At 36.3% G+C, this 21,175-nt stretch overlaps 1 protein-coding gene across 2 annotated transcripts in view; it reads left to right on the forward strand.

Moving 5' to 3' along the window:
• Positions 1-10,403: 10,403 nt before the first annotated feature.
• The window catches only part of Ten-m (teneurin transmembrane protein Ten-m), a 415,273-nt gene continuing 404,501 nt past the window's right edge, over positions 10,404-21,175 (forward strand). For both annotated transcript variants that reach the window (XM_089869961.1, XM_089869962.1), the window contains exon 1: positions 10,404-10,855. The gene's annotated coding sequence lies outside the window, so the exon portion shown is untranslated. The remainder of the gene's footprint in view (positions 10,856-21,175) is intronic.

The raw sequence follows: 21,175 nt of genomic DNA on the forward strand, positions 1-21,175 counted from the left end.
TTGGAAATTAATTGGGGAAAAGTTGAATGGAGTTGGAAATTAATTGGGGAAAAGTTGAATGGAGTTGGAAATTAATTGGGGAAAAGTTGAATGGAGTTGGAAATTAATTGGGGAAAAGTTGAATGGAGTTGGAAATTAATTGGGGAAAAGTTGAATGGAGTTGGAAATTAATTGGGGAAAAGTTGAATGGAGTTGGAAATTAATTGGGGAAATGTTGGATTGAGTTGACTTGGAGTTATATGATAATCTGTGCTTGGAAATTATGATAATTTATTTTACATTGTTTTGTTTTGTTTTCATCTTCAAAATACATATAAGTCCAGACATTACATGGCAACTTCGTTCAAATTTCTCCAAATCACTTAACGGGCCTATAAGCCCTATCTCATTCTATAAATAGGATAAATCCTGGACGAAGAGTATAAGTGTACAATTCTGGTGTGCCGGATTGTTTTTGAAGTTTCTGTTTTGAAAAGTTTGAAAAGGGCGTTCGTTTAATCGAGTTCGCGTGTCAGATACTTATGAAAGCTAATCAAATTAGGGGTTTCCCTTTTCCAACGTCGTAGCCACCCTCGACCCACCCCCTTTTTGGGCGCCTGCATACTACTATGGACTAGAAGAGAGAGAAGTGAAGCTCTTTAAGAAGGAAAAGGGACCGCTTTTGAATAAGTTATCTTTTTAATAGGGTTTCCTCTAATTAATTAAAATCCTCATTTGTAAAAAGGAAACCATGCCCTTTCCTTTTTCGGATTGTATAGTTAATAGCGTAATATCTTTAAAAATCGTTCGAAACCTTTTTAACTCGAGTTTGCTACTACTATTTTTATTCTTAGGACCTTAAGCATTGTGTATCAATCCGCACTTGCTTTCTGTATATACCGGAGTTACTCGTGTTTTTAAAGTATTTATAATTTTCTTTCGCTTCATTCGAAATTGATTAGTTATTTCAATTTGTCTTTCAAAATTTTAACTGGCTTTTAATTAGTTAATTGAAATTAAACATTTTTATTGCGGATTCCTATTCAATTTGTTTCCTTGCGCTGAATGAGCTTTAAAAATTAAAATGCAGTTCTATTACGCGGTTTGTGTTTGAATGATTTTTTTTAAATTATATAAGAAATTAAATTAAAAACGTTTTGCTCTTAATTTTAGGCTCTAAGTCTAATTTTAAAACAAAAATTTAAAAGCACGTGCCTTTTCTCGCGCCAAAATTGAGAAATCACGTGCCTTTTCTCGCGCCAAAATTGAGAAATCACGTGCCTTTTCTCGCGCCAAAATTGAGAAGCACGTGCCTTTTCTAGCGCCAGAATTAAAAGCACGTGCCTTTTCTCGCGCCAAAATTAATGACTATACGAGCTTAGATAACCCTTTAAAGGGAGGGTGAAGTAGAAAATCAAGTGATTTTTTATCGATTCTTCTACTAATTATAAGACCAGTCTGCATAGTGAAACATCCAGGAAATACTTCCGAATGATTTTAAAATTCAAATTAGGTTCAGATTTTAAGGATAATTTGAAACTAGCACCTCCGACCAATCACGTAACGCCCTGCCTTTTTGTTAACAAAATTCTCGTGGCACGTTCCATGTCTCGCGCCACGATTATCACGTAGCGCGCGAATTTTATCAAATCTCGTGATAAATTTCTTTAGGCATGGCGCGTGCCACGAGAATTTTGTTAACAAAAAGGCAGGGCGTTACGCGATTGGTCGGAGGTGCTAGTTTCAAATTATCCTTAAATTCTGAACCTAATTTGAATTTTAAAATCATTCGGAAGTATTTCCTGAATGTTTCACTATGCAGGCTGGTCTTATAATTAGTAGAAGAATCGATAAAAAATCACTTGATTTTCTACTTCACCCTCCCTTTAAACGCCACAATAAAAAGGTTCACAATTGGCCAATATTTCAAAACATGATCCAGCCATGTTTAAGCCCACAATAAACCGAAATTGGCATTAATAGTATTATACCGAACATTACAGAAACCAGATACACGTGTCATCATGTTATAAAACATGGCCAATGAAGTTCATGGTGGGAGTATAGAGCCTCTGATATCAATGCTATATTTTCAACGCCAGCCAAGATATAGTTTCCAAAAAGTCGAGCAGTCAGTTTATGGCTTCATGTCTTGCCATTATAACAATAGTATATACCATAGTTACGCCACACCGTGTGTACGAGTCTTTTGATTTACGAGGCCATATTTTGTTGAAAATGAGGTTTTTTTAGAAGGTGTGGGTGTACAGGGTGTTCCGCGGAACTTTACCCCCGTCTTAATTCCGAGAGGCAATGCGCCATTATGGGCCAATATACTCTGAAATTGATTACCTTGAAACTATCTCGTGGAACAGAATATTTTGGAAAATGCTGCAATGCCTTTCAACTCCTCATCAGATTAAATCTTTGAAAAAACAAACAGGAAACTAAAGACAATTTTAAAAAGAAAGATGTAGTATCGTCTGCTTGAATTACGGTTAGTATGAGGACGCAAAGAGGTTAGATAAGGCTTAAAAGTTACAAGTCCTGCAACAAATTTGGTTCGTATTTGTTGAAACCTTATCTTAATTTAGGTCTTTGTTGACAAACAAACCCATGAATGTTCCATCTAAAGACAACAAGATGGTCAAACACCAAACTCTAAAAATAGAGTTTTGAAAGGTCTATTAAATTCAAAAGTTATCATTTGATAATTTCTTTTTAACTTGCATCTGTCTTACCCGGAAGCCCCCTATATCAAGCTTAATGCAAGCTTCCTCTAAAATACAACCAAGGCGAAATTCGGAGAGGTGCCTAGCTGGTTCCCTTTTAATAGCTTTTACGACTCCCTCGATGAAGCTAGCAAGGAGGGAGAGAGAGAGAAAAAAACGTAATTATTTTTTGCTTGTTAGCCCTTTTTTCAGTTTCAGTTTTAGTCCCCCTACTCTCCCCTCCCCCTTTTCTCTCATAACCGTTTTTTATTCTCTATGTTAATAAAATCACCTACGTTACAGCAGTGTTAAAAATTTTAATGAGAGTTTCCAGCTATAGCTATAGCTATATTCAGCAGGAAAAATGAATTTTAAAAAACCTTTTTATTATTTTTTCTTGCCTCATTAACTTCTATTTCTAATATATTTTGAATATTAAATTAGGTATTTAAGAAAGATTTTTACCCTTTTTTGTTTCGCTGTTTTTGGTTTTGTTTTTCAATAAGGGTTAATTGCTATTTAGGTCTATATAATTTGGGTTGTTTGAAGGTGTGAAGAAGTCTACTACTAAACGTTATTGTTTTGTTTTTCCAATAGGGTTAATTGCTATTTAGGCATTCATAATTTGGGTTGTTAGAAGGTGTGAAGAAGTCTACTATGCTAAACTTTACCTTCAATATTTAACTTTGCTTTCATTGGTTGGTAGCGCACTGACAAGTCTAGCTCTTCGCATAAAATCCGGTTAAATACGTTAAGAAAATGGCTTCACAATGTTTCCTGATACCAAGAAGTGATATCTAGTTTATTAGGGACAAGGTCTAAATTGCCTTAGTATTCGCACGCCATAGTCCCAGTCCCCCCTTTCAAAATACAAGGGGGAACGTAAAAGGAGGCCGGGCTATTTCACCTCTCCTCAGTCGGAAAATGCGTAATTTTCGTCATTCGCGTCGCGCTGACGTGAGTTTTCAAGAACCAATGAGATGCTGGTTGTAAGTTAGAGGCGGCGGGGATTAACTCCGGACCTACTATACGTTTGGACTGGAGATAAAGCTGGAAATGTGGCGAATTTATACCTTCTCCCTAATAAACTATATATCACTTCTTGCTGATACTATACTGACTTAAAAATAGGTTTTGGGACAGTTTGAGAAAAATATATGTCAGAGAAATAAATAAATAGTATTTATACTTGTGCGAATATAAGTTATATCTAAAATATCGAACCTTTTCATATAATATTTTGACGTCAGGTTATAGTATACAGTATGGCAGCATAAAGGATACAGTCTAGAAAAATGGGAGTGGAAATATATGGTAAACGCAAAAATGTGTTCAGAATGGATCGCATACCGTTCGGTATGTGCCCTGAATCGCGACATTAAATTGGACACTTGCCGTTAAAGAGTTTTATATATCAATAATTTTAGATTAAAGCGTAGTCATAATGATCTAAGGTATGTTTGAAGTTAATATAGTTAAATTTAATTGAGTAGTAATTACCATAAATTAAGGTTTGCTTCAAAGTTTAGTCTTTTTTTAAGCAACTTTCCGACACTTTTTGCGCCCACTGTAGTAGTCGATGAAATTGTTTTGGGATTCCCGTCACGTTTGTGACTCTTGTATCGAGCGGAATTGAACAAGGGCGCTCGTTCGACTCCCTTCCAATAGGGACCCAACCGGGGAGATGCGAATCGGATAGTGTCCGAAGTTACAAACCCGGTTCAAACTCGGTTTTATCCCTAACTCACCCTTTCTCATCGCTATCGAGTTTCCCTGACTCAACTCGATAAAGAACGCTGTATAAGTCAAGCTAACCTTATATTGGGTTATATTCTATTGACGGTTTTGACCCTATGGTGTTATTAGTGATTACAAAATGGGTTGAAAATGATATTGAGAAAGGGGGTATTTTTGCTTGTTTTTTTTTCTTTTCTTTTCGTTTGGTATATGGATAAGCTAAACTATTAACGGTTTTGGGTATATATCTTGTGGAAAATGGTTTTCTGTTGGTAGCCGATTTTTGTCTTTTTTTGGTGCGCGTTATTTGTGCCCTATTTTCCACCGTGCTGAACTTCGGTGTTAGTGAAAATATGTTGTAAGAGGTTAAATTAAATTTAATGTTTTGGGGTGTTATTAATTGGGCCAATTTTATTATAGTGTATTTGATATATTCATTAATTACTTGAAATAATCGGAATAATTTAACGTAACAAGATTACTAATTTAAATTTTTTGTTGATTTTTGTTAATTATTAATTATTAGTCATCCAATAAAATTTTATACCGTGACGTCATCAGCTAAAGGCATGGACTCTAGGTGGTAAATTTAATTATCCATATCTTCCTTAAAATTAATAATATCAATTTGAAATATTATTTTATATGCTTTAAGTTTACAGGGTGTTTCAAAATAGTCTCTCAGAAATTAAGGGATCTTCTTTGGGCGATTTTGAGTCGAAAATGCTCTATGCTCATTGTCTTTCAGTTTCTTAATTATATATATAAGGGGTCATCCATAAAATACTCCAATCAATCATACCTTGAAAATGGTTACCCGGACAACAAAATGGCATTGAACATATTAGACTCAAAATTTCCCATAGGATATCTCCCTTAATTTCTGACTGACCTTACACTAACACACTGTATATAAATAAAATTTTTGTCAACCTTGCTCTTACTATGCCTACATTCTAAGTGTAATTAATTTAAAACTTAATATTTTAATTTTTATTATTATTTACCTTTTATGAGAGAGTTACGTGGTTTTAGCTATAAACACGCCTGTATATCTTTTCTTACGAGTTTGGCTTTGAAATATTTCAAAAGATACGCGTCCGTAGAGAGTCTATTAATGAAGTAAAACAAATAAAACAAATAATAATGGTTTAAAAATAATATTACGTATTCTATTCGTACACCCTGTTGCCTTTGACTTTATTCAAAGTCTGTCATCGGATAATGGAAAGTTGCGTTAAAAGGGGTATGCATGCTAAAGATTTATATTGAAAATACATTCATGCTATTTGGGAAATGATTTGGGATTCATCAAGTCCCCCCTCCCCTCCCCTCCTTTCTTTCTTTCTTTCTTTCTTTATGAAAGTATATTTAATTTATAAATTCTAAACAGGATTGATCATATGGTATAGTTTGAGAACATCTTTGTATGCGAGACGTTACTTTAACCCTTTTATGCTAATTCGAATAGTTATTTTTGTGTTTGTGATATAGTGAATGACGGAGAGAGCGGAATATCAAATAATAAATTTATTTTTCGGATAAAAATAGGCCTACTGAGTCCTTAAAATAGACCAATTATTTAATTATTATTAATTAGACAGGAGAAATCTCTATATTAATTAATTTTTGTCTGTGAAATTATTTATAAAAAGAAATATTTTGTGAAATATTAGCTTATATTATATTAAAAAAATATTTAAAAGTATCTATGTTGGTACAGATCTCTAATTTAAAAATCAAAAAGGGAAAGCCAACATTTAGGGGTTGCAGGGTAATGTAATTACCCATAGCCCCTGTAGAAGTGTTTAACCCGCAATGCGTTGCTGCCTAGGAAAAAGTCATCTTATAGGCGCATTAAACATTACCTTATGTATTTATTATAACCTTGTTTAATTTATATTGTAAAGCTAATAAATATTTCTTTTTGTTTGTTTTGCAGGTTCTAAATATTTATCGAAAAACCGTATGGAATCTTGTGTTGGGCCTGTGTTTCCTTCAGGGATTAATTGGGTAAGTCTAAATTTAAATTTCACTTATCATTATTTTGTTGGGAAATATTGTACAGTTAACGTTTTTTTTAAATGAACATTAACAAAATATTTATTGTTAAATTGGAAACTAACAGTTTCCTAAGTTCTGATTTATGAGATAACATTTTGTCAGTGGGGGGGGGGGGGCGGTAGAAAAACAATGACATAATACAGGCCCCACTCTGAGTGGAGCATTTATGTGTATGTCGTTTCCAGAGTCTGAACTCTTGTTTATCTATTGCAATATATGCGTTATAGGTTCATGGTAAATTGCAAACTTGAACGTTACGTTTTGATATAGCCTTGAAAACCTTTTATTAAAAGGGGTAAAGTGTTCGAAAAATTTGCTTCCAATTACAGATAAAGGTCAAACTATAATAATATATAACAACTAATTATTCCGAATGGTAAATAGTTTCGTATAGCCCAATACGTATATAGAGAAACGGGTTCTTTCGTTGCAAGGTTTCAGCTTAGGCTTGGGGGGTCCTACGGGACAGTTATATCTGGGTGAAATTGTGCACGTGTGTGTGTGTGTGGAGGCGGGTTACGGTATATTAGTGTCTCCGATCACGTCGCTACCATCTTTCAGACAGAAAAACGATTAACCGGGGGTATCCGTATCTGCCTTTTAAGTCGCAGCAGTAGCAGCACGCGGGTCCAACACGGACGGCCATGCTATAGCCAAAGCCCAATAGCAATAAGCCCCTTCTTCTAAGGGAGCTATCTGTCATTTGATTCCAGATCTAGCCTCACGTGACCCCACCCCCTTTTCCTCATCGTACAATATCTCTTGGAGTACGTAACTTCGAAACTGAAAGTGTACTAACTCGGGTCAAAATACTTCGATTACTGAATAGGTAATCCCAATTTCCAGGAATCTTTGTGTAACCATTTTCTCAACGTATATAGGCTAGGTTTAAGGGAGGAGCTAGGCTAATCATTGTGTAAGATAATTTTGGGTCACGAATAATTTACCTTAGTACGTGTTGAACATTGCCCCCATTCTGGCCTCGCGTTACTATACGTCATAGTCATATGACCGCGGGACTTTATTGCACATGCGCTAGGGATATGAGGGAACGACAAACTAATTTAATCGCAGTTTGAAAGACGTCAGAATTATGAAGCGTGTCGGAGAGCAGTTAAGCCCCGCCCAGAAAACCCGCACAGATAACATGTAAGATATGGGGAAACTATGATTTCTATTATGTTATGGATTCCTGGTTATTCAGATTATATTATATTTCGATAGAAACGAAATTACTATTTAACTCTTAAGCAATTAACGCTATATTTTATTGAAACCAAGATTTTTACTGACCCCTGTGACCTCGGGTTCAAACAAAATTCAACGACTCTATTGTCACTTATGAGGTGAAATCTTTCCGTCCACACTTCATTTGACCAAATTGGAGGTGTACCCTTAAAGATGAATGTTGCCTTTTCTGACCTTTCTGACCCCAAAGTCGAAAAACAATAGCTTTAGTGTCACCTTATTTTTTTTCTTGGTTAAAATCGGAAGTATACCAGTTAAAATGAGTTCACGAACAACTCTAGGAAATTAATATATATAGATAGTGATCCGAAAACTTCTCCTGTGTACTATAGTATTTATCCTAAAGTGTAAACATCCGTAGCTCTTTATTCCAAGGATATCCTATTCTGGCCCTGTTTACTATATACAAGAGAGATCGCGGAGCCCAAAACCAAGTCGATCTCTTAGGACACGACAGACTACTATACTTCTCTTCTTTAGTATGGATCACGTATGGCGAGGAAAATGGGCTTATCTGACGCACGTACCCTTCCCCTCTCTCGGAACCTTCTGTTTTTCTTATGGTTCCCTATGGGATATTTCACGCGGAGAGTGCAATGGACTTGTAAAGCGCACGGGTCAATGGTATTTAAATGAGGCATGTGACCTATGAGGTTATGAGATATAGTTCGTTTCATTATCATAGCACCAGCGTTGAATTTGTTCCGCACTGAATTTCACTTGCATTTTCGGTTATAGTTGGGTTATGTTGTACTTTCTTCAATTTTGCGTTGTTCTTCTGCCAAATTTTTATAAGGTTCTGAAAGGATTTTTTATAAATTATAGCGATGGATTAGTAACTCAGTTCCTTTTAGTGTGATAAAGAGGACATACTTAATCCTTAAAAGCCATATCCTTAACTTAAGAGTGCTATCAAGAAGTGATATCTAGTTTATTAGGGAGAAGGTATAAATTCGCCACATTTCCAGCTTTATCTCCAGTCCCAACGTAGGTCCGGAGTTAATCCCCGCCTCTAAATTACAACCAGCATCTCATTGGTTCTTGAAAACTCACGTCAGCGCGACATGAGTGACGAAAATTACGTATTTTCCGACTGAGGAGAGGCGAAATAGCCCGGCCTCCTTTTACGTCCCCGCTTGTATTTTGAAAGGGGGACTAGGACTATGGCGCGCGAATACTTAGGCATCTTATACATTCTCCCTAGTAAACTAGATATCCCTTCTTGCCTAGAATTTTCCATCAATGAAATTCAGTCACTATTACTTTCCAACGCGTAGTATTCTTTTATTGGGATGAACCGTTTTGTTTTTCTCATTTGGAATATTTTTACTTTTATAAAAACATATGCGCTCGGATTTTCTATTAGCCCAAAAACATCGTTTGAGTTATTTATGCAAATTTTTCTCATTTGTAATAGTCGTACCATATAATATATTTTGTGAAAGAAGCCGTATACGTTAATTTATTTATTTTTCTTCATGTTAATAGCTCTGGAGGTTTATTTTAAATATTAATACGCTATACACGAGTGATGTTTGTGGGAATGTTTTTTTTAATTTAATTTGTTTGTTTATCTTAATAATATTTATGTTAATGAGTTTTGGGATAATAATGATAATTATGTACAGAAATTCGAAATTGAATAATTTTGCGATGTTAAGTATATACTGACTTGGGTTTAATTTAAGATGGTCTAAATTTTAATAGAATTGCAAATTTAATGATATAGATGCAGAAAAGCTGAGGGGGTAGACACTTGAGATCTTAGGTGTACAATATGACTTGAACTCAATGTACTGTCAAAGCTGAACTGTGAGTTCCGAAGGATTTAAACTCAATGCACTGTCAAAGCTGAACAATGGTATAGATGCAGAAAAACCGAGGTGGTAGACACATGAGAACTCAGGTGTACAATATGACTTGAACTCAATGTACTATCAAAGCTGAACTGTGAGTTCCGAAGGATTTGAACTCAATGCACTGTCAAAGCTGAACTCTAACGAGATCCAGAGCGTATATACCCCCTCGAGAAAAGCATACGATGAAAATTTAGGAGCTTGCAACTAAGCTTTACCGATAATAATTAAACTTAAGGATACACGTTTTATTTTTTTGCAATTGTGTTGAAAGTTAAGTTAGTTTATTAATTATATTTAAGGGGCCATCCGCAAAACACTCGTAACAATCATTACATGAAAACAGTGACCCGGACGGCCAAATGTCATAGCAAAGTTTCACCCAATATATAATGTCCTACAGACCTTTCAGTAACAATTGTTTAGTAACTCATCCCGTAGACTAATACCTCGTCAAAATCGTGGTTCGCTATTCGAACACTAGCCTACAGTTCTTCCAATCCAATCTCCAGACTCCAACACGGAATAAGGATATACTCCTGCTGGATGTAGATCGAACTTCGAAGTCATAGCTAGAGCGGAGACCTCTGGATGGAAAAGGGGGCTGCAGAACTTGATTTTGATTCCTAGCCCCCTTTATCGTAAGGCCGACTTATTTCCAGGGCTTCCCCGTGTTTTTGCCACGCTGCGGTGTATGAGGTAGGCCGTTGTGTAGTCAGAAAGGGGGGGGGGTAGGGAATGTGTATGATCGGCTGGGCAGTTCTCTCTCTCTCTCTCTTCTCTGGTGAGCTGAGCTGAGCTGACTGCCAGAGAGATTTTCTAGAACCGCTTTCAGTTTCGTCTCAAACAGCGATCTGAAAGCAAGGTCCATTTTGAGAAGCTGTCTTTCTCTCGTTCTCTCTCGTATTGGTTGCCAGCTGAGTTCTTTTGTAGCAGATATCTGGGATACTGTATCGAAGTTTTTAAAGTGAATTTAACCTTTCGAACGTTCCAAGATTACACTGCATGATTATTGTGAGCTGAGTTGAGTTTCAAGTCAAGGTTTGATCCTGAGGATCTAATTGTCTCGTGTATAAGAGAGTTTTCTACCGGAAAACATTTCGCGCGTTCTCGTTCTAGATTTCGGTGTCGCAACGTGTTCTGCACCGAACTTCCAAAGAAAAGAGTATTACTATAACTTTCGCGGTTTGTCACTCTTTGACGGACGGCGTTCTTCTTGAATTTGCATTGTTTTTCTTTTAAGGAGATCTGATTGAACTAGTGAGTATACCTGTTTATTCGAAGTTTATGTATTTGTTTCGGTAAATGTTTGATGGTAATTGTTTATCGGTGTAGGCGGTTCGGTCCCACCTGGCAGTTTTAAGTCTAGGTTTTTGTCGAAAACGTTTTTTAGGAGGGTTTGGGCTATACTCTGGTTTGGGTAATTGAATTTGTATTTTACACGACTGCAGTGGGTTTATAGGAGTTGGAGTTGATAATGTATCTTTGAGGTCGAATGAAGTTTGCGGAATTGTTTTCTGTTTTGCAATCACTTTTGCCGTTTTCCATTGGCATTTACTCCGGAGTTAGAACGAAAGTTCCTTGGAAATTGCATTAATTGCGTCTATATCTAATTTAATGTTGCTTCATGGTGGAAGATTGCAAGCTACAAATGTAAAACGGCATTAATTTTGACATTGCGAATCACCCAAAATTTACTAAATGAAAAACTGAATTTTTATTAGAATTTTGGATTAGATAATCGAAAAACGTTAATTTTCGCAATTTTACGGAACTTCCATAATTTCTTAGGAAATTGCAAAACCCAATTGCGCATTCTATGCACTTGTCATTCAGAAAACTAACGTTATAGATTACAAACTCTGAAATATTACATTTTGCAATTGCAATATCGATTTGATTCCGTTTAAAAATATACAGAAATAAAAAATATTGTCATTGTGAATTTTTCCATATAAACCCAATAACAGCTTCCATAAACAATAACTTATAAATTTTCGGCTCTAAATATTAAAACCACGTACATTATTAATTGTGAAACGTTGCCCTGACTGAAACATGTCTCTACACAAAATGCGTAGCACTTGATTTCGTAAGGTTACGTTTAGAAAAAGCGAGATAACATTTTTCAAAAGGCATCTCGCGGCAAACGATATACTTGTATAAGAAACGTCGGCCAAAGTCGTTAAGGACTTTTCTTTTGGGCAGCAGTAAGGCAACTTCTTCTCCTTTTAGCTTGTTTTTCTCTTATATGTACCGGTCATGAACCGGTATAGGTGGTAGCGGTATATATATATCGTGAACAGAAAAAGCACTCGGTGATTTATCGGTTTTTCTTTTGGGATAGCTTCCATTCATTTTATATTTTTCTGGACATTTGAAAGAAAAAAGTTAAAAAAATAAAATTCCACCACCACTACCACGTTTTTTTAGGTATATACAGGGTGTTTCTGATATGTCTGCCTTAAATTAAAGGGTATGTGTGTTCTAAGGGTCAATTTGAGCATGGAAAGTGCATCAAAGAACATGCTGGGATGTACAACGTTTAGTTGTGGAGATATGGGCTCCCAAACATTGATTGGGCCCTTAACCAATTAAGGAAATACTAATAACACATGTCAGTTCATAAACATCACCTCCGTAGGATTAACATTACACCTAACTTTGGAGGCTCATAACTCTGATTCTACTAGAGATGTCCTTTTAGTATGTAATAGTCCTATTTTTCCCCCTCCTTCGTTAAAATTTGCTCCATAGGATACTCCATATAAGGGAAAAACCTGGAAATCTCAGGGAAATTTGTTTTCCAAAGTTGTATGAACCCTGCATGTGCAGAGTAATTAGCTTTGCTTTACCAGCGTAAGCACTTTTTTACTGATTTAATAGTTTTATTACACTTATACTGTTGATAATCTAAGAAGGTTCAAAATCCTTCTTAGATTGAAGACTATTGAATTACCTGATATGTCTTACTCCAAGTTTGTGATTGTTTCCTTGTTTTTGGGGATAACCAATGTTGTGGACCCCAGCATGTTCTTTGACACTTTTCACTCACCCAGTTTGACTCAAGAACACTCCCTTTAATTTATGGTAGACCTATCAGAAACACCCTGTACTGGGGAGAAAAGGGTTATATAGCGAAACGAGCTGAAAAATCCCATTTTGCTATCTCTTTAGTTAAGTGATTTCTCATATGTTCCTTTTTTAATGGAATGTTTGATCTTATATATATACCAGCAAACTTGAAAAAAAAAAGTTAACGGTTTCCAATTGGGAAAATGTATAAGAATTCTTTCTCATTCGCTGATGCCTCCGGATCGTGCCTTCAGCAAACTTTAACATAATCTAAAGCATTTTTTTATATATATGTATATAAATTAAGGTTATATCGAAATGTTAGGCACATTAAGCAACCTTCATTATAGAATTCTTCGAAGTTTTAAGCTTTTAAGTCAAAATTATATTGCACAAATTCATTTCTCCTATTTTGCATTCTTGAAAACATTATTAGACTGATCATATATGGGTTTTTTTTATAGTACATCACCTTTGAAGTTTTGTAATTTGAACATCTCAATATGTCCATTATTCTGAGTGATCCCCTGTCGGTGCACACCAGTGTTCAGTGTTTAAACATGACATATAGTTTATTTGACAGTAAGTTTTTCTTAGACGAATCAGTACAAACATTTCGCCATCCATCAGCCGCTGCACACTGGTGTTCAGTGTTAAAATATCAATTTATTGACCATAAGTTTCATTCTTGAACTGAACTGATTAGTGTTCAAACCTTAATTTCGTCAAGCACAAATTCGAACGGTATAGAAACTTATTAATTTAAAAAGTGCAGGCCTGTCTTTCTCCATCCCATATAAAATAGAGTCATTGAACGTCGGATAAGCTAAAAGGACGTCTGCAGGCCGTAGATTCAAATCGCTACAGCAAAACAACCACCCGCGTTTAGTCATTTATCAGACTGCAGTCTTGGGAGTCAAGGGTCCACCATGCACCCACCATCTCTCCAGCCATTCTGCAAAGTTTTCCCTCAAATAGGCTAAATCTAGCTAGCTCTCTGGTAATTTCGACCAATAGAGGAGGGTTAGGGTGAGGTAGGTTCAGGGATTCGGGGTCGTTTTGGGGACGGAGATGCTTAGCTTAATCAAGGATGTAAGTAAGAGAGCCGGCGGTGCATGCAGGGGTCAGTGAAAGCCGCTTTCTAGCTTGTTAGCTTCGTTTTAGTCGCCCATCGCGTCTTATCTCAGATTATCTGGACCCAAGACCATCAGGGTATGTGGGAAGATAGTGTGCTAAGGGCAACGTATTCAAGTTTTTTGGGGTGCATAATATTTAGCATGGGCTCCGATATAACTGTTCTGTTTCTTTCAAAGTAAATAATGGCCAATGTATGCCTTGGATAAGAATGGGTGGATTTATCAGGAAAATTTATCTTTGAATTGGAACTAAAGGTTATCGGCAGAGAAAAAAGCTAGCACATTCAAATGTTTGTTTAGTTTTGAAGAAAATAACCTCATCATTTAGACCATTATGAAAAGATTTATATTAGGCCTGGTCGATGGAAAATTACTTTTGATTTTAATGTAGCAGACGAACTAAGGCCAGGGCCGGAAATAAGCACAGGACACTGCATGGACGTTGTCCAATAAAATTTTAAAATGTCCCATAATTTTTCTAAAAACTAAGGGGATCATTGGACATTTTGACCAATAAAGTTTCCGTAGTTTTGATGGTTTTACTATGAAGACGCGACGGTATTTTTGCACACTCCTGCTGTGGACAATGCCCTATAATTTTTCCAGTCAAAGGGGCGTCTTTGGACACATGTCCATGCCCTGACTAAGGCTGAGAAATAAGGTGAAGACCCTAGCTGGGACAATTTAAAATAGGGGTTTGTAGCCACTTAATTAACCAAAAACGTTTAAAATTTACCCATTTTTAAGTGGACAGTGTCCAGTTTTTTAAATTCAACTGGTCACATGGCCATTTTGAAAAATAAAATCCTTATTTCTCAGACTATTACTTTGTCAAACTACTGTCTGTGTTTTAAATTACAAATGCGATTATTTTTATTGTGAAAATTAGTCATAACTCATAATTAAATCTTGACCTAAGATAAAATAAATTTTGCCGTCCGGAGTTTAAGGCAACTCTCCCGGGAAGCTGGGGGCTACATTATTATAAAATTAATTATTTAATTTATCTTAGAATTCAAATATATAAATCTGATAAAACGTTTGCAACCGTAGTAGTATACGTTTAAAGGCGTGAACCGCAATATTATTCTTAACATTTTATACCGAAAATTATTACGGAAAATTATATTATCCGGACCGCATCTCTTTAAAAGCCTTTTCTAACGTTCCGCAAAATAAACCTTATTAATCATCTAGCGCATTTTTAGACAATAAACTCGAGAATGCGTTAGCTGAAGCGTCGAGAAAATATTTGATTAAAATATTTCGCTATTCGGTGTATAGTAGTCCAGTTGTACGTACGAACCGCCGTTGTTGCCTCCGACGCTGCTTGCTTCTACTTGGTTGGTTGGCTGGCGTGGCAAGGGCATTTTGTCTTACATTATTTGATTAAGACGACTTTCAGTGTGTTAAAAGTGGACAATTTCTCCCGCTTGTCCCGCGGAATGCGAATGTATAGTTTAGTAGTTTTCTACCGCGCCCGGAAACGATGCCAGCTGAGTTGAGCTACGGAGCTCCATTCGCGCTCCTATAGTGCAAGAGTGTGAGAAAATATGTAAATATTCCCTTCTAAACAACTCTCATTGCGTGTTTTGACTCGGTCGTGCCGGGAAAACATGGATATCAGGAATATTGCTGTTGTCCAGTTTGGGGTTCTGAAGTACAGTACCAACTTGTCAATTTAATGAAACAAACATTTATATTTTTAATGCTATACTAATTGCGTACGGATTATGAATGGATAATAATTGCCTGCTTTTATAAAATTTAACAAATTAGAGGCAATGCAGTTGTTTTAGACCTATTTTAGCGCCAAATCATTTTGGAAATCGAATACGCGCGCCACCTTGGTGAGGAGAAATGTTACTAATGGCGTACGAAATATCAATCAATAATAATTGCCTGTTTATTTTAAATTTAAGCAATTATAGCAGAGCATTTGTTGTATTTTAGCGCCAAAACATTTTTAAAATCCAATACGCGCGCCATCTGGTTGAAAAGAAAATAAGAGACTGCTGCAGCATCTTTGTTTTAATGTTTCTACTTAAAACCTGACCAAAATAGATTCATATTACTGTGATTTTCCTTCCTTAGTTGAGGGGGGTTACGGATAGGGATGAAGATTACATTTTCCATCAAATGTACGGCCACTAGATGTCTCTCCTATACCATTTCACAATGTTTCTAGTTAAAACATGAACGGAATAGAATCATAATACTGTAATTTTCCTTCCTGAGTTGAGGGGGGTTACTGATAGAAGTGAAGAATATTTTCCAGCAAATATACTACCACTAGATGTCCCTCCTACCATTTCACGTCGCAAATATCTTTTCGACTCGCTTACGTGGAGTATTCTGCCTCCATTCTCCAGTTATATATTTCTATTTATTTTCGTTATCTATGGGAAAAATAGGAAGGCGGTATGGTGGAAGCCTTCATTACCTATGGAAGTGTGTCGCCCGGTGAATTTGCATCAAGCTGTTTCAGCTTTTAAAAGCATACCGGGCCATGCAACTCCTGACTTTTCCCCGGGCCTTAAATCGTATTGCACGCGTATATATTTTTCCCATTAGAAACAAAAATATCCGATAAATCTCTAAGAATTATTTTTTAATACGGCGTAGTTGCAAGGCGTACGACGACAGGGGACGAAACCAAAAAAATTACCTTTATACCTTTTTACGATTTATTGCAAATGTCTGGCATTCGTGAGGTAGCTTAGAGAAAGGGTTATACATTAAAAAGAACTCTTTCCTTTTGAAAAACTTTCTCTGTTTATTTAAGTATGCCTTTTACTGTATTTTTTTTTTCGTATCTAGCTGGAATTCATTTATTAGACTAATTAAGTGGAATTTAAATCTCCGCCCATCGGTATAACCTAACCTATATTTATAATTGCCCCTTATTAAAAATACAGGGTGTTACTGATAAGGCTGCCTTAGATTAACGGTGACTTTTTCCTTTTAATGTTTTAGGGGCTACATAATGTTTGGGAGCCCACATTCCTGTAATGTTGCAGACCCTATGTGCTTTGATGAAACTTTCCATTCAGTTTGAGCTTAGAAATAAGAAAACACCCTTTAATTAAGGGCAGACTAATTAGAACGAAACACCCTGTATATTCAGGAAGCAATTATTCAATTTCAGTTTGCGCTTTAGGCCTACCTGAAAAATTTATTCTAATAAAACATACGTATGCCTTTGCCCGTATTGCAAATTCCGCATGATTCCCCTCTTGAAATTACTCTATTTTTATTTTATTATTTTAATAAGCGTTCATATATAGTGACGTAAGGTAATTAGAGCATTGCGTTATCCTATTATTTGTTCGTCATTAGTAGAGTCCAAATTAAAATCATCGATTTTAGCATTAGCTGCTAACTCTATGTTCCGAGGCCTCTCCGTTGTTTTCTGTATATTAGCCTTTCCTACCGTGCTTTTCTCTCTGCTTCCCATTTTAGACATTGTTTTTTAGTATTTGTTTTTTGGTTACGCGTACTTCTATTTACAAATAGAGAAGAGAAAGGAAAAAATATGCTAATTGGAAGCAAGCAGAATCCCAGTCTCTTTATGTATACAGGGTGTTTGTGAAAAGTCCATCAATAATGAAAGGGCGTATTTATTGGGCCATTTTGAGTCGAAAATGTTCTATGACATTTTGCCGTCCGAGCCACGGTTTTCGAGTTATGATTTGAATATTTTAGGGATGACCCCTTCATTAAATTAGCGCTGTCTTTCAATTTCTTAATTAAATTTAAGGGGTCATCCGTAAATTACTCCAATCATAACTTGAAAACAGTGGCCCGAACGGAAAAATGTCATAGAACATTTTCGACTCAAAATGGCCCAATAAATACGCCCTTTCATTATTGATGGACCTTTCACAAACACCCTGTATATTCTAATCTGTGTTTTGGACTCGAATCTCCTCTCATAGACAAACACCATATAAATAAAGGTATATGCTGTTGAAGTAATGGTTTCTGTATGTGTTGGAGACCCGAATATTTTTAATAACACTGCACGAATTTATAATTTGATTTTCGTCTTTATTCGTTAATTGGTTTAATAAGGGCTAAGAGGATTTATTAATTTTATAAAAGAAAATTTAGAAAATTTTTGAATAAATTATATTTTAACAGGGATAGATTTAATTTTAGAAGTAGGAATGGAGAACGGTTAGTATTTTTTTCAGTCCGACTCATGGCTCAGTATAGAGCTTCTCCCTCCAACACGTAACGAGAAGTTTAAATTATCTTATTGGGTCACTTAAACTACGTTTTGATGACGTTGCTGACTGGGAAGGCGAAAAATACGTAATTCCTTTTTACCTCTGTCGCTATGACCCGCCTCTTCTTTCATACCCCCCCCTTCCTCAGGAAGGGGTACGGGACTTTGACGCGCGACCAGATTACTCTGTTCTCCATTCCTACTTCTAAAATTAAATCTATCCCTGATTTTAATTTTTGATTTAGATATTGGCTTAGAAATTTACTAAAATTCAAAAGTTAATGTTCGGAAATTTGTTCTTTGCAATCTGCAACTCTTTAGGAGTGTTAGAGTTAGCTGTTTAGGGAAACATTTATTTTCACTCCATGAAAAATGTTAAACATTTTCAAGCTCATGCCTTTAGTCCCTTTTAAAAATTCTAAAATGAACCAATTGAAGTTGTACCACGGTTGTACGCACTACTTATGTTTCAAACATGCATAATTAAATCGAAGGTTGACCCATACAATAAATTTCAGAAAAACAGTCGTTGGAAGCTATTTAAACCGCACTATGCAAAATAATATAAATGATACAATAATGTTTAACGAACAGAAAGTAAAATCAAAACCAAAATCTGATAAATTCTATCTAAACATGTACTTTCATCTGTAACTTCGATAATGTCAGGTTTTTGTATAGTACAGTACAGGAATCAACCATCACCTTTTCTAACTACTCTAGGGCAAGCTCTTATAAGGTATATACAGGGAAAGCGGCCAGCTCGGGGTACACCGTAAGCAAACAAGAATGAACTAGATATGCCAGACTAGACCAGAGTCACCAGAGTGAAGTGCATGGAGGAGACAGGGAAACTCTAGCTACATACCCCCAAGGAGTGAGTGAGAGATGAGACATGAGAGAGAGAGGCAATAGCTAGCAGACGAAACTTTTGAGTAGATGTGATGTGAGAGAGAGAGAGTGTACTAAAAACACGGTTTGTTTTCAGACCAAACACTTCAAAACGCTGCTAGACTATCACCGAAAATTTTTCACACACTCCTCTCTATGGCGTCGAAGGTTGTTGCAATGGGAAGGGGGAATTTTTGAGTTGGATTGAAAGATCACCCCCAAGGATTTTAGAGTAAAAATATCCCGAGGGAGTTAAATTCAATTCAATTTTATTTTATTCCAGGATTATCTTAAGTGTATTTAGGGAAATTATAGCGTGAGTGATAGAGATGTACTGCAGGTTATAGGATCTGAAAATGCATGGGTAAAACTAAAAATACGTTGACCTAATAAAAGAAGCTCGAGTGACAATTTACCTCACAAGACAAACAAATTATTTCCCATCTAATAAATTGAATATCAATTCGTTTAGAAAGGTATACAGACTACAAAATAGGAAAGTCTAATCAGGGATAGATTTAATTTTAGAAGTAGGAATGGAGAACAGAGTAATGTGGGCGCGCGTCAAAGTCCCGGACCCCCTTCCACGGGACGGAGGGGTATGAAAGAAGAGGCGGGTCATAGCGTCAGACTTAAAAACGAATGACGTATTTTTCGCCGTCCCCGTCAGCAACGTCATCAAAACGTAGTTTAAGTGAGCCAATAAGACAATTTAAACTTTTCGTTACGTGTTGGAGGGAGGGAGCTCTATACTGGTCTATGAGTCGGACTGAAATAAAAACGAATCGTTCTCCATTCCTACTTCTAAAATTAAATCTATCCCTGATCTCTGCTGAAAAAATTTTTTTTTTTCAGCTCCTGTTAACATTACTCCCATACGTTGAATAAGAGACAATAGAAAAGACTTTTAACTAATCAAATTTAATCCTCGCTAATCACTACACCATCCATGTTCGAAACTTATAAACCAACTTTCAATCTCCATCTTTAAACTTAAAACGTTTCTCGACCACCCCATCACCCATACATATCCTTTTTCCCTTAAGCTCTGAAAACTTTCTATACACCTCATCCCATCCCATCTTGGTATGTTATGGACATTATAGTTTCTCTGTCGGCATTTCAGTTATATAACTTTTGAAAGCTTGGTGCATGGCACGAGAGGGGGGAGACGAGGTTCGCAAGCGTCTCTTCAATTCTTTAGCGTAATATTCCTTTCGACGTGTTTTCGTTTTCGCAAGGTGCTTGCTTTAAATTTCGCGGCTTTTAAAAGTAGATATTTATAGAGCAACGTTACCAAGACGAAGAACAACAGCTGCTGCCGCGTGTAGTTTTGAGTTCTTGCAGCTTGGATTTGCGGCGGGTTCTACTTTCTAAAAAGGATGGAATGAAACTAAACTATAGGCTTAGCTCGTGTAACTCTAGCTTAGTTGATTTCCGATCTAATATAAAGAATAGCATAAGTTTATAAGTGATATGGTCCATAAGTGTGACATGCACTACATATACTTCGTAATGCTACCTAGAGATTTACAGCTCGAGCTAGTTCGAGAACGACAAGCGAGAATTGAAGTCCTACACTCGGTTAGTTTTGCAGGACTTCCATCTTCCTATTTATTCTCTACTAAGCCCATGACAGCGCCTCATCAGGCGTCGCTTTACCTCGAACCTATGACCCACTTCAATCACTTCATGATAAGCTCCAGTTTTTAACTAGTGACAAACTTATGGAACATATCTTATGAACTTATGGGAATAGTAAGTACTTTGGGTGTTGTTAGGTAAGGGGTTAAGGATGGTTCTCTGTGTGTACTTCATGGTTCACCAGCTGGGAGATGTTATAGACGTTTGTCTAGAAGTCTAACTGTGCGTCGGCTCGGCTTGGGTTTTCGATTGGTTGAAAATATACTTTTCTTTCGGTATTTTAATAGATAGGGACGGTTTTGTTATATCGCTATTGTTTTGGGTTTGTTGTGTGTTATGAACTACAAATGATTCGTTAAATCCAGACGCGAGACAAGTTAAGTTTCTCTTATAAATGGTTGGACGGATGAACGAGTTTAACGGTTTTCGAGTGTTGTTTTTGGCTTAACGATTTTTGTTACGTCATTTTGAGAAGGGAGTGCTTCAAGCGAGGGGCTTAATGTTTAACTTCTATGATCTTGAAATTGGGGTTCGCAACCGAAAGTTCATTATTTGACGTAAATAAAGTGACCAATGCCGGTCGAATTTTAAAAACGAAGGTAC

The sequence above is a fragment of the Phalangium opilio genome, unplaced genomic scaffold, assembly GCF_054372755.1.
Source record: "Phalangium opilio isolate 3A_F unplaced genomic scaffold, DU_Popi_V2 ptg000031l_1, whole genome shotgun sequence".
NCBI classification, from domain to species: Eukaryota; Metazoa; Arthropoda; class Arachnida; order Opiliones; family Phalangiidae; genus Phalangium; species Phalangium opilio.